The 16,037-nt window shown below is 39.4% G+C and overlaps 1 protein-coding gene across 15 annotated transcripts in view; it reads right to left on the bottom strand.

The window, feature by feature from the left end:
- Positions 1-16,037, bottom strand: part of adgrl3.1 (adhesion G protein-coupled receptor L3.1) — a 194,045-nt gene that overhangs the window by 140,585 nt on the left and 37,423 nt on the right. The window lies entirely within an intron of this gene.

Raw genomic sequence — 16,037 nt, 5'->3', positions numbered from 1 at the left:
GTATAACAATGAAGAATGCTAACCTTCTAAACCAGCATTATCCACTCATGGCCGCATACTGAAAAATCGAAAGACGCAGTTCGCCACTTTTATATTTTTATTTATTAATTTTTTTTATTTAGTAAAAAGGTTAAGAAAATGTTATCTACATATATTTCAGGAAAGATATTTGTGTTATTATTAGTTGTTACTATCAACATTCAGCTTTTTGTCTTCACATTTTGCTCTATTTTTCCAATTTATCTTGGGTTTTTTGTGTTTAACTTTACTTATACATTGTGCCTGGCCAATAAAAAAACAGGCGGCACTTTGGACACCCCTGCTCTAGACAAAATTCACTTCGGTCTGAGTGCAGCTGAGGTCATAACATAATATGAAATTATGCATAATGCCACCCATGTATTGTATAAGCCAGAGTCAACATTCAACAACCGCTACTTAATTAAACATCTGTTTTGAGAGCAAAAACACAAATTATTCTTTCTTAATGTAATTAATTGCACCCTTTGTGTCTGAGGTTGATGTTTTGATGAAGTGGTTAACGTGACTGGTATGCCATTTAAGAAAAATAAATTTGCTGGTAATGTTAAAGGTTTTATTATGGCCACAGTTTGACCCTGGAACAGACTATTTATATTTGTATTATTTCCCTATTGGAAAAAATGTGTCTAAATTCAAACAAAGCAGAGGTCAACCAGCATCTAAAAAGGACCGCGTTCCACACTATACATTAGCGGGATGCAGCCCGCTGCAGTATATGTCTGCACCCACAAGCTACAATACAGCATACACGGACGCACACACACGCACACACACACATATACTGTACATATGAGTAGGTGGGTGAGGGGGCTGTTTCACTGTAGGAATGCGCACAATTGTCATCGTGCCCTGAAGACAACTAGCCTGGCTAGCAATTTCTAACATACAGCTCTGCTTGTAAATCCTTTGTGTGGCTGCCCGTCAGAGAAGTGCAGGAGTTTGTAGCCTTAGAGCAATAGGTCACCCCTTCATCAGTCTGTCTGACATGCTTTGGTCAGTTTAAAGTCCTCTGTGGCAGTGCCAGACAGAGGTTCATTTTTGTAATCCCATGTCCTCAATATGCTCATGGTCTTTTTTATGTATGTTTTTGATGCCATTTTTATTTCAAATCACATAAACACATATTTGACCATCTGAGTGCAGAAACTAACACTTACATTATGATATTGTGTGTATTTTTTTTTTTACTTAATATTTATATATTTGACTTTTTATATTTAATTTCCGCAAAAACCCACATTGCAAAGAATATTGCAGGTTGGAAAACATAAACATTTGTACTAGATTAATTCTGCAGCAATAAAATGTTAAGTGGTAAATTAATGTGAAACATCATTGACATTTCTAGGTGTTTGCAGAAACACTGGAGTACATTTAAATGTTTTTTGAAGTTTTACATGAAGATGTTTCTCCATTTCCGCAAGGCAACAACATGCATGTCTGGCCTGTAACTGGTTGTAAATGAACACTACCCGCATGTACACTAATCCTCGTCCTTTGTATCATACATGTTATACGTGAATGAAGACTTTTGTTAGTATAAGTAAAACGTACATTTAGATGTAGAGGTGTTATATTTCACACATGCACATGCACTACCAAAGTTCTATTGGTATGTTAAAAACAATAAAACTGTGTTATCTTTGTAAAGGTCTACGGTCCCTTAGAGCAGGGGTTGTCACCTGGTGGATCATGACACAAAAGTGAGTCGCGGACCCATTCTGGGTGTGGGCAGCTAATCAAAAGTTACAATAAAAGATTAACCGCAGCATCTTAGTTAGTCATTGTTATAAATGTAAATGTACAAGTGAAATATATACTTTCACAGTCAGATTTTTGGTTTTTATTCACGCCGTTATCATGCTCATCCTCATGTGTTTCAAATTGCAATGTCTATAGAGCTTTCTGGAAAGAAGGCATCTTACCCCTTGTGATAAATGTACAGATATAAGTGAAACGTTTAAATTTCATTTCAAAAGATTTGTCAAATTAAAAGTGTGTGGTAAAAATGGGGGCCCAAGGTTGAGAGCAGTTGAGAACCTCTGTCTTTGGACTACCCCTACACATAGTCAAGCCCATGAGGCAAAAAGCAATGAGATAATTCTGTCATCCATCCATCCATCCGTCCATCCGTCCATCCGTCCGTCCATCCATCCATTTTATATGTCCTATGATTACATCATCTCAAAGCATTTTCTAAGCGTACAGTCAGTTGGCTCCTATGATATCCCATGATGCATTAACCAGTGCCTTAGTTCTCAATTAATTTCTGTGTGGAATTTTGGGTTGATGACAGAACCTCTCAGCACGCGTTTTCTAGGGCAACTGCAATAGTGTTGCAAAAAAAAGTAGATCTGTCCCTTTAAAACTCATTTCCACCTCTCAAATAGTTCAAAGCTATGGATGGGCTCAGCACGCCCTCCTTCGTCTCTCATTTCATGTTCAACATTCTATGGTCGTCAGAAAATCGCATCTGGGAGGGTCTTGGCTTTGACTGGACCACTGCGGTTTCTGCATGGCTGCCCGTGACTGGTCCCGAGGATGCTCCCCAGAAATCTGATGCACCCAAAACCACCCTGTAAATCCACCGCCAACCTCATCTGTGAGGCTCCCGCATTTGGATCGCTCTCCGACGACACACAATGTCCTGCTTCAATGTGGACTGTCTAACTAACCCACCTAATCAACTGTACCCCCTCCCTCATGACCAGATGGTCAAGGGAGAAGGGGACAAGGAGGATAAAGGAAGGAGATAAAAAAAATATGAGAGTGGGAGAGAGATGAAGAAGGAGATAAAGTGGTTAGGAAGGAAATAGGCTGAGGAAAATTGAGATGGAAGTGTGGGATAAAGAAGGAGTGACAGAGGGATGGAGGCTGATAGGAAGAAGGGAGTCAGTAGGAGAAGGGGTGCCAGACGCGATCAGAATCAACCACATAGAATCTTAAAGCTTCAAGCTATACCTTTGCATCACTATCCTTCTTCACTCTCACATATCTGGACACTGATATGTACGGTAGCACCTTCAGACCCAGGTGGCTACAACATTAGGTACACCTGCACAAACAAATGAGGTCCAATAGACAATAAGGCTACATTGAGGAAAATAAACCTTTTATGTGAATCCCAGCAATTTGATCAATTATCAATTAATGGTTATTCTTCTTATTAGATACGGTATATATTTTTTTAAATTTTGCTCTGAATGTTCTGAACGCTCGTTTCCATGACAATGGCATATTGTGCAGATTAATGCTCAAGGAGTTTCTTCAGCGTGGATGAAGCTCAATTTCCCATAACTGACATCATGTTGATTCTACAGCAAACCGGTTGAGACTGAATGAGCAGTGCCTCTGCTGCTCGCAGCCAATAAGTGCACTCAATTTTACCTCAATTGCTATACAGTGTTCCCTTGTTTACTGCGGGGGATAGGTTCCCAAAATAGCCCGCAATAAGTGAAATACACAAAGTAGGCAACTTTATTTGTTTCCAATTATCATATATGTTTTAAGGCTGTAAAACCCCTCACCATACACTTTATACACTTTTCTCAGACAGGCTATAACATTTCTTACATTTTAAACACTCTGAAAGTTCAAATTTCGTTGGAATTTTAATGATCAATCTACTAGATTGGACACAATAAGTTTTTAAGTGACTCGTCGTATTCACTGCTCTGACCGTGCTACGTCCTGACTCCGTTCGGCTGTAGCATTTTTGTATCCTTGTTAAAACATATTGCTTCTGCCGTCGTCCTCCTCCTCGTCCTCCTCCTCGTCCTCCTCCTCGTCCTACTCCTTGAACCGCTTTTAGCTTCTTCTTCTTCTTCTATTGTTTATTGCCGGTTAGCAAGCAGCTCATGCAGTTTGAAGTTTGGTAGCAATGGCACGAAGGAGATTGATTGACAATAGTCTACAGCCAATCAGGACACACAACACAATGGACGGCTTCTCCCTTAACCAATAAGGACTGTTGTGCCTCTATATTTGGCCGGCTATTGTCTGCTAGTATGACAAATTCATATACGTTGGCAGGTCTGCACCAATATTAAAAGCCCTCCCTGCCTCGCACGCCCCCCGACAGTTCCCTAACCCCCCTCAGGGGTTCACTATTTGAGAAGCACTGCTTTAATGTAAGCGAGCGTTTTCAAATGGCCGCTGATGTTGTGCAGGTTTCGATTGAAAAAAGACGAGAGGCACGTTTATTCTTGCACCCAGCTCATCTAAACCATCAACAGACATTCTCAACACACACAACACACTTCCGCCCCTTCAAAATAAAAGCACCGTTTGCCACATTTTGTCTAATAGTGTAAAACAAAATAAGGGTGTCATTAAAAAAAAAAACATATTACATTAAAAATGCGATTGGAATTGCATCCGTGACGAGCACAAGCGTGAGCATTACAGTTTGTTGAAGATTTTGTAGCAATATGTCCAAAGGCTGACATCCCATTAGAAAAGTTAGCCAAGCTATATCCATTTCTGAATTACTGGACACAGTTGGCCAATGATGCATTGCATCAATAAATGTAAGGATTTTTGCATTTAATTAATGGACATTTTATTCACTAACCCAAAAAGCACACATTCTATGCTGGTAAAATAAGTGTAATAGGTAAAAAAATGAATTCTAAAAAAATGAAATGGAATTTGGGAAAAAATAAAACAGATTTCGTAGGGCCCTACATTAAAAAAGTAAACAACGCCATATAGCTATTACTTGGAACATGGAACATGTCACCAGTGACTACACATCTTCTTAAATTATCATTATGTATTTATGAAAATTTTACTGAGCACATCCAGTTACAGTTAATGCTATTTTAATTAGGGATTACGCTGCAGAAAATATTTAGATTAACCGTTGCGTTGTCAGTAGATGCTGTTAAGTGCTCTAAAATATTGAGTGTTTTGGGACTAAGATAAAAGGAAAATGCATTTAAGTAAATCATTCATTTGAGAAGGTGGTAAATACAAAACTAAAGATCATTTAATCCTCCACTGTTTCCATACAGGAGCACCCAGTCATCTGCAGTGCAGTCTTTGGCTGCCGTGAGCGGAGAGTTAATGGTTTACAAAACTGATTCTGATTCAATCAATTACGTCAACTAGAGATGCAGTGATCCTGATCCCAATGCCACTGCCATTGTTTTACTCCCTTTGATTCGTCTGCATTCACCATCACACTCGCTTGCTCACCCCCACAACATCGCCATCTTCCTCCCTTTCTCTGTCACTGCGCTCCAAACCCCGTACTGTCACAGTGGATCCATCAAAGCCCTGCCTTAAAGCTGGAGGCAGGCCGAGGCGAAGTTTGTTGTGTGTGTGTGCGTGTGTGTGTGCATGACTGAGTTTGTGTTTGCGGATGAAAGTTGTCCTGTACAGTAGAGAACAGCCACCTCAGCAATGACTGATGCCGCACTGGAGTGGAGGGAGACCAAAAACAGGCGCTCATGGCCTAGATTTACACCCTCAGGAAAGGCCTAGGCCTTGGGAAGCTAGTGAATGGACACTTGCTTTGTCCCATTATCAAGCATTTCTGTTAGTGTCCTTTCCTTCCATGTCGCCTATCAAGAGATGGCATTCTTGGGGTGTCTTCTGGACAACTACAACATTTCATGTTCAATGTTATTCAATTACAATTCTAGGTACGGATGCAATCATATATGTGGAAAAAATACAGTCTGGTTTAGAAATCTCAGACGCAGAGACGATTAATGCTTGCTCATTACATTTTGTAATGCTATAATACTATGACTATACTATACTACAGGTCTTCAACTCAATTTAAGACCTCATTCAACTCAATTTACCTACGTAAGATAATTCATTTACCAAAAAAAACATTGTTGTGGGGAACAAATGGTGGTACTTTTAGCTAAAAATGTGCACAGGTTAGTGGGTCGACTAGTCCAGTTTGGTCTGTCTCTCTTATTTTGGTCTAATAACAAGGCAGGCCAAAAGTCATTTTATCCTTTTGCATTTCTATCCTTTGCATTTAAATAACATATGTGTCCAAATTTTTTCACATTTTTTCACAAGCTATCTCTACTCCTGAGGCACAAGCACCCCAATTGTGGTGCTTGTGCCATCATTTCACTGACAAATACAGCACATGGTGGCGCTGTTATTAAATCCCAAGGTTTGACTTGAAATTTCTCACACAGTCCAATCCATTCTACAAAACATCCACTGTAACTTTAAAGTGATCAGACAAATCACCACCAGATTTAGACATATTTAAGCCAGATACTAGGGTTGTCAAAGTTAATAACGCGTTAACGGAAGTTTCCTTTAAAGGCAATTTTTTTTTTTTTTTTTTACACATGATTAACATGCACAAATTCTGTTTGAACCTCGGCCGATGCCGTAGTTTGAGGACGCAGGAAAGACTGCGGAGCTACAAATACTGAGCAAAATGGAGAGAGAAAATGGTATTTTGATTGGTAAATTTAGCTTCAAAGCCCTGGCAGATGGCTTCGAGGACCAAGACCAAAGCTATTTGTATCTACTGTCGCTGTGATTTGAGTTATTAGGTATTACGTCGCCTGCCAGAGCCGATGTGGCTGTTTTTTTTGCTTTGAACTGCAAGCTATTTGGGGGATTGTGTCAATGAGACCATGGCTGAAGTTGAGAACAATTTAGCAGCATTAGCAGCCTAGCATCAGCAGCGCACTAGCTAGTCATTGGGAAAGATTTTCATACGTACATTATAGAAATCTAATTTATCTTATTTATTATGTATTATATAAAACTATGACAGGAACAACATGAAATTAAAAGCAGGAAATTAATATAGAACCACCATCCACCAGTACTAGCTTGGAGTTTGTTTTTCAGAGAGGTGCACCGCACAAATAAGCAAATTAGCACGCAATAAAGTCGTCAGATCTTACCTTTGCGCATTCCCACATAGTATCAGCATTTGGGAGCAAATATGAGGTGAAATAAAAAGGGTAAAATACAGTATAGTAGTCTATCTGTGCAGCGTGGAAGAATATGAGAAGGTGCGTTCAAGGACAGTCAAACAAAGTAGAACAAATCACAGCTAGCATTAAACAGTCAAAAACTGTAGGATTTCTAACTGTATATTATTTTTTAATTAAAAAATAGCACGTTTCCAAAATTCATATCCCCTTACATAAAATTTTATGTAGTTATCGTTGCAGTTGCGTATGGACCACAAAGATATTTATATCTTTACTTATAGCTAAAAACGTATTTTTATCTGTGATTAAATATGATTACTTATGAATTAACTATGGACTAAATGTGATTAATCGCATTCAAATATTTTAATCGACTGACAGCTCTACCACATACACAACAGCAGGCAGGCAGAAGCGTGCGGTGATACAAACGGAGCTAAAATAACGCCCACCGATTGTGAAGTCTATCTTTTTTGTGTCAAACGGTGTTGGGATGCAAATGTCTTACTCTTTTGAACCATTTGTCTAATGATTCAAAAACTTTGACGATGTCTGTATTATATGTATGCTAGCATGTCTTCCAGAGCATTTTGAGCACAACCCTTAAGGGGGCCCGCAAATGCCATTTACAGTCATGGAGTGTCCTCATTTTTCATGTAACTGTATACAGTATGCCAGTCTAGTAGTTACTGATAAATGAAATATCAGAATGCAAAACTATGTCCTTCTTGTAGGGAGAACAGGATTAGCTGTCACATGGATTGGTTGTCACATTCATTATATCTCGGCACCATAGTCCCTCATATTGTGGTATGGAAATTTACAGTTTTGTTTTCTCTGGACTAAGACAGCTGAACTTGAGGTGAGAGAACTTCTTGTGTTTTTCATGTCAAATTGTAGATATACAGCTCCTAAGTATTTGTCGTCTAGGCTTTTACAGAACTGGTTCATAACACAACATTTGTAACCCTAAAAAGTGTGAAGGAAATACTATATTTTTTATAGTTTTTAGCTAGCTAGCTAACTTGCTTGGCACGGTTGTTAACCTTGATGCTAGCAAGAAATTCCAGTTTGGGTTTATCGTCACATTTTATTTAGTATTCGTTGTCACATACTGTATACTCATATTAATACAGTATACAATGGAACCTTGGTTAGTGTCATTAATTCGTTCCAGAAGGTCTGACTCTAACTAAAACGAATGCTAAACAAATACATTTTTCCCATGAGTAATAATGTAAATACAATGAATCGGTTCCAGAAAGCCAAAAATGTTAACACAAAATATGGTTTTACAGTTTTGCAATTATTGTTTTACATGCAACCCTTCATTTATAAATTAATAAATGAATGAAAGGGATGAATACAAATTTAAGGTTAGGTCTTCACCGACGTCATAGACGTGATCGATGTGACTGTTCCCAAAGACACGATGTTGCAAAGCAAGGCAAAACTACGGCATAGATTTTAACCAGAAGCTACGCTCGCTGGGGCAGACGCAAACCGAGGTTCCACTGCATATCACATATACAGTCGGCTGGCCTACAGATGCGTTTCCTGTTTACGTTCCTTGCTCATTTTGTGATAACATGCATTAAGTTGTGCATTTGATAAATTGCCAGTACAATTAAACTTTCAAATTTAGTTCTGCCTTCTTCACTTTTTAAATTGATTTTTCCCATAAAAAAACACTGTGACAAACAATTCCATAGTGTGTGACAGCCATCCTTGTGATGGGTTTGGTTGTCACGTGTCACTATGTATTGTCCAAGACTCATCTGGGGCCCATTGCACAAAACTGGGATACAGGATTAAGCTGGGATATCTTGGTTATCCTGGCTCAAATTATCCGGTTTCACAAAAGTGGGATCGTGAAAAGCGGGATATGACATATGTTACCATGGAAATTGATTCTGTGGAGTTAGCCTGCGACAGACCAGGCTAACTTCCAGGATCTATTTAATCCCATCCCTCGCAATCAGCAGGATTTGCCATGGAAACCATGGAAACCAAGAATTAAACCACTACCCACTACACATTTACCACATTCAATTACACCCACTGTTATTTCAACATTTGTGATCATTCATTTCAGTCATTGTAGATAAATGATTTTAGATGACGATGACATCATCTATTAGATCATTTACAGTCTCCCACATACTATATATAAAATACACACCCCACATAAATACAAATACACATCTAGTTACAGTATATGGGTTATATTTACACAAGTTCACTCACATCTGCAGTCAATCTCACCTACAATTTAAACAGATTCATATATCACAGTGCGACTACGTTTTCGGAGATGTTAATTGCGTTGGTTAATGTGGATGTGTACTACATTACCCAAAAGGCTTAGCGTTCGCTGGGAAACCGGAAGGAGACACTCTGATGAAGCTGGTAATGGTAATGTGCTAATAAAGCAATAAAGAGGTCAAAGATATGAGTGTACACCGCTGTTCCTGATTTGTTAAGCAACAAACAATATTAATGAACTATGTGGATTTTAATTATGATGATTTCAGCGGCGCATTGAGTGTGTATTTGTGCACTACTTATGCACGAAGCATTGCAGATCGCCTCTGCAGTACTTTGCCACACTTTCTGTCTTTGTTTTATGACTGTGGCAGTGTTGTTTTTCTTTTTTATTTGATCCTTTGCGTCCTCGTAAGCCTCTATGAGGATTTCTGCTTCCGTCGAGGGAAAGTACGTCGCTCTCGTTGCCATGGTGAATCGGTGACTCTGTGATCGATAGAGGGGTCGATTTAAGAAAGCCGCATACACGCACTGATCCGGAATTGGTCTCACCTGGCTGGATTAGTCCATGTCAACTCATCCTGGCTTGGGCTTTGTGCAACCAATTAAATCTAGACACTCTTGTTTTGAGTTGGATGAGCTCAGCTCAGCTCAGTCATTTATCCTGGACATCTAAATCCTAAAAGATCATTCTTCCAATTACACCTTATCAAGTTTGTTTTCCATAGTTTGTCAATTATTGCAAGCTTTAGCAGTGAGTGAGTCATTCAACCAGTTCATATCCCAAATATTTAACTCCATGGTCATCTAAAGCAACAGCCAAAAAATCAACAAAGGGTTCGCTAAACTTCACATTAAACTCTATCCTGACTTTCTGCTTTTTTTTTTTTTTATCCCATTCTGTCCTCTCCGCCCTGCCTCCTCCTTTGTCTACGCCATCTTACAATCCATCCACCTCCCCCTTGGACCGCTACAAAACAAGATTAAAAATGTTAGCCATCCGCAGGCTCCTTCCGTCTATTAGTCTCGCTTTCCTTAAAAAAGAAAGTTCTGAAGATTCAGATGACCTCAATAAAAGAACAGTGTTTTTACTTTCCAAGGGATACTGTCAAAGATTTTAAGTTAACGTGGTGTGGATGTAGATCCATCTGATCCAATTGTGTTTTTGGATGAGATGTAACAGCCCATCCCTTGCCCCTTGCGTTACAGAGCAGGTAGGAACTGTGTATATCAGGTTGTTGAAATATTTATTCCAAAAGGCTCTTTCCAGACTGGGCCCTGTTCATAATTCAATAATGCATGAACACCAACGCTGGCATAAAACATCCACTTAACGCTGGAATGTCTAACTGCTGAGAAAACTGCATCAGAAATATGGAAGAATCCACCTCGGAAAAGAGTGCATTCATTTTGCACATTGTCGACTTGACTCAGAAGTAAGAAATTCACCAGTGGGTGCTCAAAAAACGTTCTATTTAGTGGAGTGGCATTAAAACATTTTTTGGAGTCATTCTGACAGCTGTGCTGCACAGTGCAACGGTGTGCAAAAATGTCTCTTGACAGATGTCTGCGGTGATATTGGGAATATTTGTCAGCAAACGCGGTCATCAGGTATTACATTTTCACTTCTATTTGCGCAAACAAATGGAAATCAGAAAATAGACTTTCTTCAAAGTATACTGGGAGTGAAGCGACGCAGCAGTGGTTATTCAGAAGTGTACCTGGAATATTATCGGATAAAATCGTCTTTTGTCCCCACAGAGCTGAATCTGAGCTTTCGTGTGTACAACTTGCAGACATATTTTCAAATTGAAGTTCAGACCTTCATAACTGTCAAGGCGAGAGCGGAAACATGTTAAAGATCTTATTTTTAGATAGCGATATTCAATGTTGTTCAAATGCATGCCTGTACCAATCACCCTACCATGATTGTGGGACCATGTTATTATTGTCTGCATGAGCACCGACCGCACAAACTGTTGCATTTTTGATAAGCTGCATCTATCACTTTTTCCCCAAATAGCACAAAACCGATGGTACAATGAGCTCCGGCAGGACATACGGCGAGCCATTTGGAAGCAATCAACGGAGACAGTAAAGGTAAACACGGACGCTAAATGTCAGCCGCGGAGATTGCACTGCTACAATATCACCTCGGGGCGCGAGACCCAAATAACCGAAATCAATAATTGAATCATTTCATATTCAAATCACGCTGGAGAGAGGTCTGGATCCTATTGCAGTCTCATATCCCTGGTGTGTTGATGTATTCCAATCAGTAAAGGGGAGCAGGCATTGAAATTACAGTAATTCAAAGAGGCAGCAGATCGAGGGCAACTGTTATGACAGCCTATCCTGCCTATATAGTCTTATCTTCAGGGTTATTGTGTGCTTTATATTAGACTGTATGTGCAATACATCATACTTTACATATGGATTCATGGAAAAAATGATTAGACCACCCTTGTTTCTCAGTTTCTTCTTCATGTTAATGCCTGATGCAACTAAAGTTAAAACAAAAATAGCTCATAAGAGTTACATTTTTTGGCAGTACAATGCTGTAGCTATTCATGTAAGAATTTAAGTGATTTTGGTTATCATCAAGAAAACCATGGAAGTTGCTAGATATCACAGATATACTGTAAATGAAACTCTTATGAGCTATATTTGTTATCATCATTATATCTGTCCAAACAAATGTACCTTTAGTTGTAGCAGGCATTAAAATGGATCAATAAACTGAAAAAAGGGTGAAAGGGTGGTATAATCATTTTTTTCCGTGACTGCATGTTATTGTTTCCTTATATCATACAGGATCTTTATCAAATATAGTTTGGTTTCAAAGAGTGGAACCGATGACTATAGCACAGATAACATACAGGTATGTGAAAAAATATAGGTATTTGTGTCCTAATTTTTTCACTGAACTTTTTCATGACTCTAAATCACAAGTGTCAAACTCAAGGCCCGGGGGCCAGATGTGGCCCGCCACATCATTTTATGTGGTCCGCAAAAGCCTGGGAATAATGTGTGTCAATAATGCACTTCATCTTTTTCCTTTTAAATGTATTTATTCTTTCATTTTGAATGAAAAATTGTACTGCATGCAGTTTTTCTAAACCAATATTATCTGATCAGATATTCCAAGCATTTTTTGTTATCAAAAATAAATCTCTGAATGTCTGCTTGTCACCTTGACATGCTCTTCTCAATTCAAAGCAAGTTATCCATCACTTTATTAGTAAAAATATAATAATCAAATGCATGGGCAATTGTGTAATAATATCATGAGGTTATATTTATATTCATATATAATAACAGTTACAAGTGGCCCTATGAAGGCAGCCATAACTGCCATGTGGCCCTCAATGAAAACGAGTTTGACACCCCTGCTCTAAATCACAAACTAGTATAGAAATCCCCACATAGTAAAATGTCCCCTCTTGGATCGTTATGTTGGCCCTGCCTTTTTATGGAAGAGTCAGTTAATGTTTTTCAGCTTTCATTGCCTGGAAAATAAGAAAATAAACACAAAAAATAATGTCACTAATTCATTTTTTGATTTTTGGTGTGAATGCTTGCCGTTTGTCATGCACAGAAGGAGAGAATGATCATTTTTAATATTTCACCAGGAACACATATCATGAAATATCTTTTTATTGTGTTGAACCCACAATGAAAGAGAATTGCTGTGTAACAGTACGTACACTCCGTGTTTATCAATGTTTAATTGTGCAAGAATTTGTGATCAAACTTTAATCGCCTATGCAGTGAGCGGTTTGAGGTCTTGAACGCTCATTCCCAGTCAGGAGTAATTCTAGGCAGTGAATTGAATTGGATGAGGCGTCTGCATATTTTATACCCAAATGCAGCGTGCATACTGACTTGATTTTTTTTTTTTTTTTTTTAAACATTGATTTGAAACTATTTTCTAATCAGTCTCAAGTCACGATGCTACTTCTTCACATTACACTCTGCCCAATGAGCAAGCATCGGAAGTGAAAGCGGTGCAACACAAAAGGAGGAGAAACAGCAGGGAAGAGGGAGTGAAACTGAACTCGCTTGTTTTGTTTCACACAGGCACTTCACAAATAAGATGCTGCATCCTTCAAGGAATACAGTGAGCGCTAAATAGATGCTCTCTTCCAAGTTGTTGACAAAAGGCCTCTCTGAAGGCCATTTCCCTATTGTCAAGTGTATGTTTGTATGTGTGCGTGTGTGTGTGTGTGTGTGTGTGTGTGTGTGTGTGTGTGTGTGATGGAGCACCGCGTGCCTCACCCAGGTGGCAGTGTATTCATGTTCAATAAGGCATTGATGTGTGTTTGCTCCGCCAGTGCATTGTCACGATCCTTGGAGGGAAATTAAGGCTCCACAGGGGACAGGCTGGTATCTTTGGCACAGTCAACAGGATGCTCAGACACATTGAGGGGATCATCACATCAACAATGAACAAAGCAAACAGGATCAACACAAGCCGGTCTTCTTGCAATGACTCAAGTATCGACGACAGTCGAACCTTTACCTGAGGTTGTACAGTTTGGAGCACTTTTTCAGGGTAAATACACTTTTAACGTTGCTTGAATTGCCATTATATATGAAGTCACAGCCAACATTTGGCAGTTTTTTCACTCTTTTTCACTCTTTTTTTTTTTACAGTACTATTACCACTATATAAACTAATAACGGTACAGTTACAGTAGAGGGACTACATGCAACTGGCTCAATATTACACTTTTTCAACCAATAATATAAAACAATTACGAATGAAAGCGTATCAAAATTGTTGCAAATTTCCATCCATCAGACATCGAATACAAAGAGACCTGTCTTCATCAGACTTGGCAGAAAAAAAAATACCGTCTCATGTTTGGGTCAATACAGTTTGTATAAATACTGTATTGTTTGAATTAAAAAATAAAAACTATGAACAAATCAGAGACTATCCAGTATACCAAAACAGATTTCTGTGCACCACCGTCTACATTTCACATTCAGAGTTGGACTTCAAAGCCAAAACAACACATGATTATAAGCTCCCAAGTCATGAACCTCATTTAGGCTGGGTTATTGACCAAAATTTGTTGCATGACTGACTGAGGGGGAGTAGGTTTTGAGAAGAAGCAAAAGGTTGGATGGCGCTCACACATTTTTATCACAGTCGCACGTGGGAGCTGCTCAGGAAAAGCTGCCGCTCCCTCGCGCTGTTGGCCACCGAAATGTTCTGCTGGAATGACAAAAGGTTAAGTGCGGTGAGGTCAAAGCCCTGATTGTAGCTGTTGAGGGATTTCAAGTGCCAAGATTTTCACAGCCGCTGTACAAGGAGGATTCCAAAGCATGACCTTTCAGTTCCAAGCTCATTTCCTGCGAGCCTATCTGTTACTGCAGGTCAATACAAGCCCAGTGAGAGCTAATGTAGAGATGGAACACTTACTGTAGATGTCCTAGCTGCATTGGCGTATTTAGCCATTTGGGGGCACAAGGCAAACCCAGTCATCGGGGCCGTCCGCATCCTCGTACTGCACTGACAAAAGTCTTTTTTGGTTTATTTTGATTTGAGCTTTTACAAAAGGCAAGTATGTACAGTAATTTAGGGCATTTTTATGTCAAGCCAGTTACATTGCCATGTGTCCCGCAGGAAAAAAAAAATAGAATGTTATTGTTTATCATCCACAAACAAGTGTGAATATGAGAACATTCTCATATTTCCTGAGCTAGATAAAGTCCTTAAAATCTTCCTGGAGGATTATTATTACCGGACAAGTAAATCATCTCAACGCTTTTACTCTAATTAATAAGAAGCAACATGTAATTGTTTACCGCTTTAATACTCACATCTTTGATGAAGAGCGTCACTCTCAGCTTTATCCCTAAAACTACTGCATTCTCCTGGCTGTCTACCTTCGGTAGTTTTGATCAAATCTGTTTTCCGCTCGACGTCCTCTCTTCTGCGCCTCACTGGGGTCACTCCGCATCAGTTTTCTCCAAACCGCACCAACAAGTTTGTTTTGCTCCCATTTTCCTGAATGAATCTGCACATGTGCAGTAACATGGAATAGTCCACTGCAGGAGAATGAAGGGGGGAGCAGTGGAAACGATCATGATAGATTACGCATTTTGATGTAGTTTTAAGCACATGAATTAAGACTAACATGGTAATATGTACTTTAAATCAAATAAAAAAAATAAAAGTACGTTTTTATGAGACGCTTGGTGGCCCCTGGAAATCTCGAAACCTGGATTTTGACTTGTTGACAATACCTCATTATTTCTGAAGTCCATCCATCCATTTTCTATACCGCTTCTCCTAGGGTTGCGGGGACATGCTGGAGCCCATTACAGCTTTGGGCGACAGGCGGGGTACACCCTGGACTGGTCATCAGCCAATCGCAGGGCACATGCATGTTTTTGGATGTGGGAGGAAACCGGAGTACCCAGACAAAACCCGGAGAGAACATACAAACTCCACACAGAAATGCCCAAGGGAGAATCGAACCAGGTCTTCCCGATCTCCAGACTGTTACTGTATTGGCCAACATGCTAACCACTAGACCACCGTGCGGCCTATTTCTGAAGTCAATAAATTATTTATTCAATCATCCAATTTCTGCTCAGTTTGTCCTCTGCAATAGCTCAAGGGATTGGCGCAGTGTTGGTGGACCCTCTCACTGCTGACATCGGGGATGTTGAAGCAGTCATAATAGTGAAACCTGTATGTCTTATGCCAGGGGTGTCCAAACTTTTTCCACCAAGGGCCACATACTAAGAAATGAAAGAATGCAAGGGCCACTATAAACAGACTAT

This window comes from Dunckerocampus dactyliophorus, chromosome 6, assembly GCF_027744805.1.
Source record: "Dunckerocampus dactyliophorus isolate RoL2022-P2 chromosome 6, RoL_Ddac_1.1, whole genome shotgun sequence".
Classification (NCBI taxonomy): domain Eukaryota; kingdom Metazoa; phylum Chordata; class Actinopteri; order Syngnathiformes; family Syngnathidae; genus Dunckerocampus; species Dunckerocampus dactyliophorus.
The sequence above is the reverse complement of the archived record's forward strand: the minus strand, read 5'-3'. Positions and strand labels throughout refer to the sequence as shown.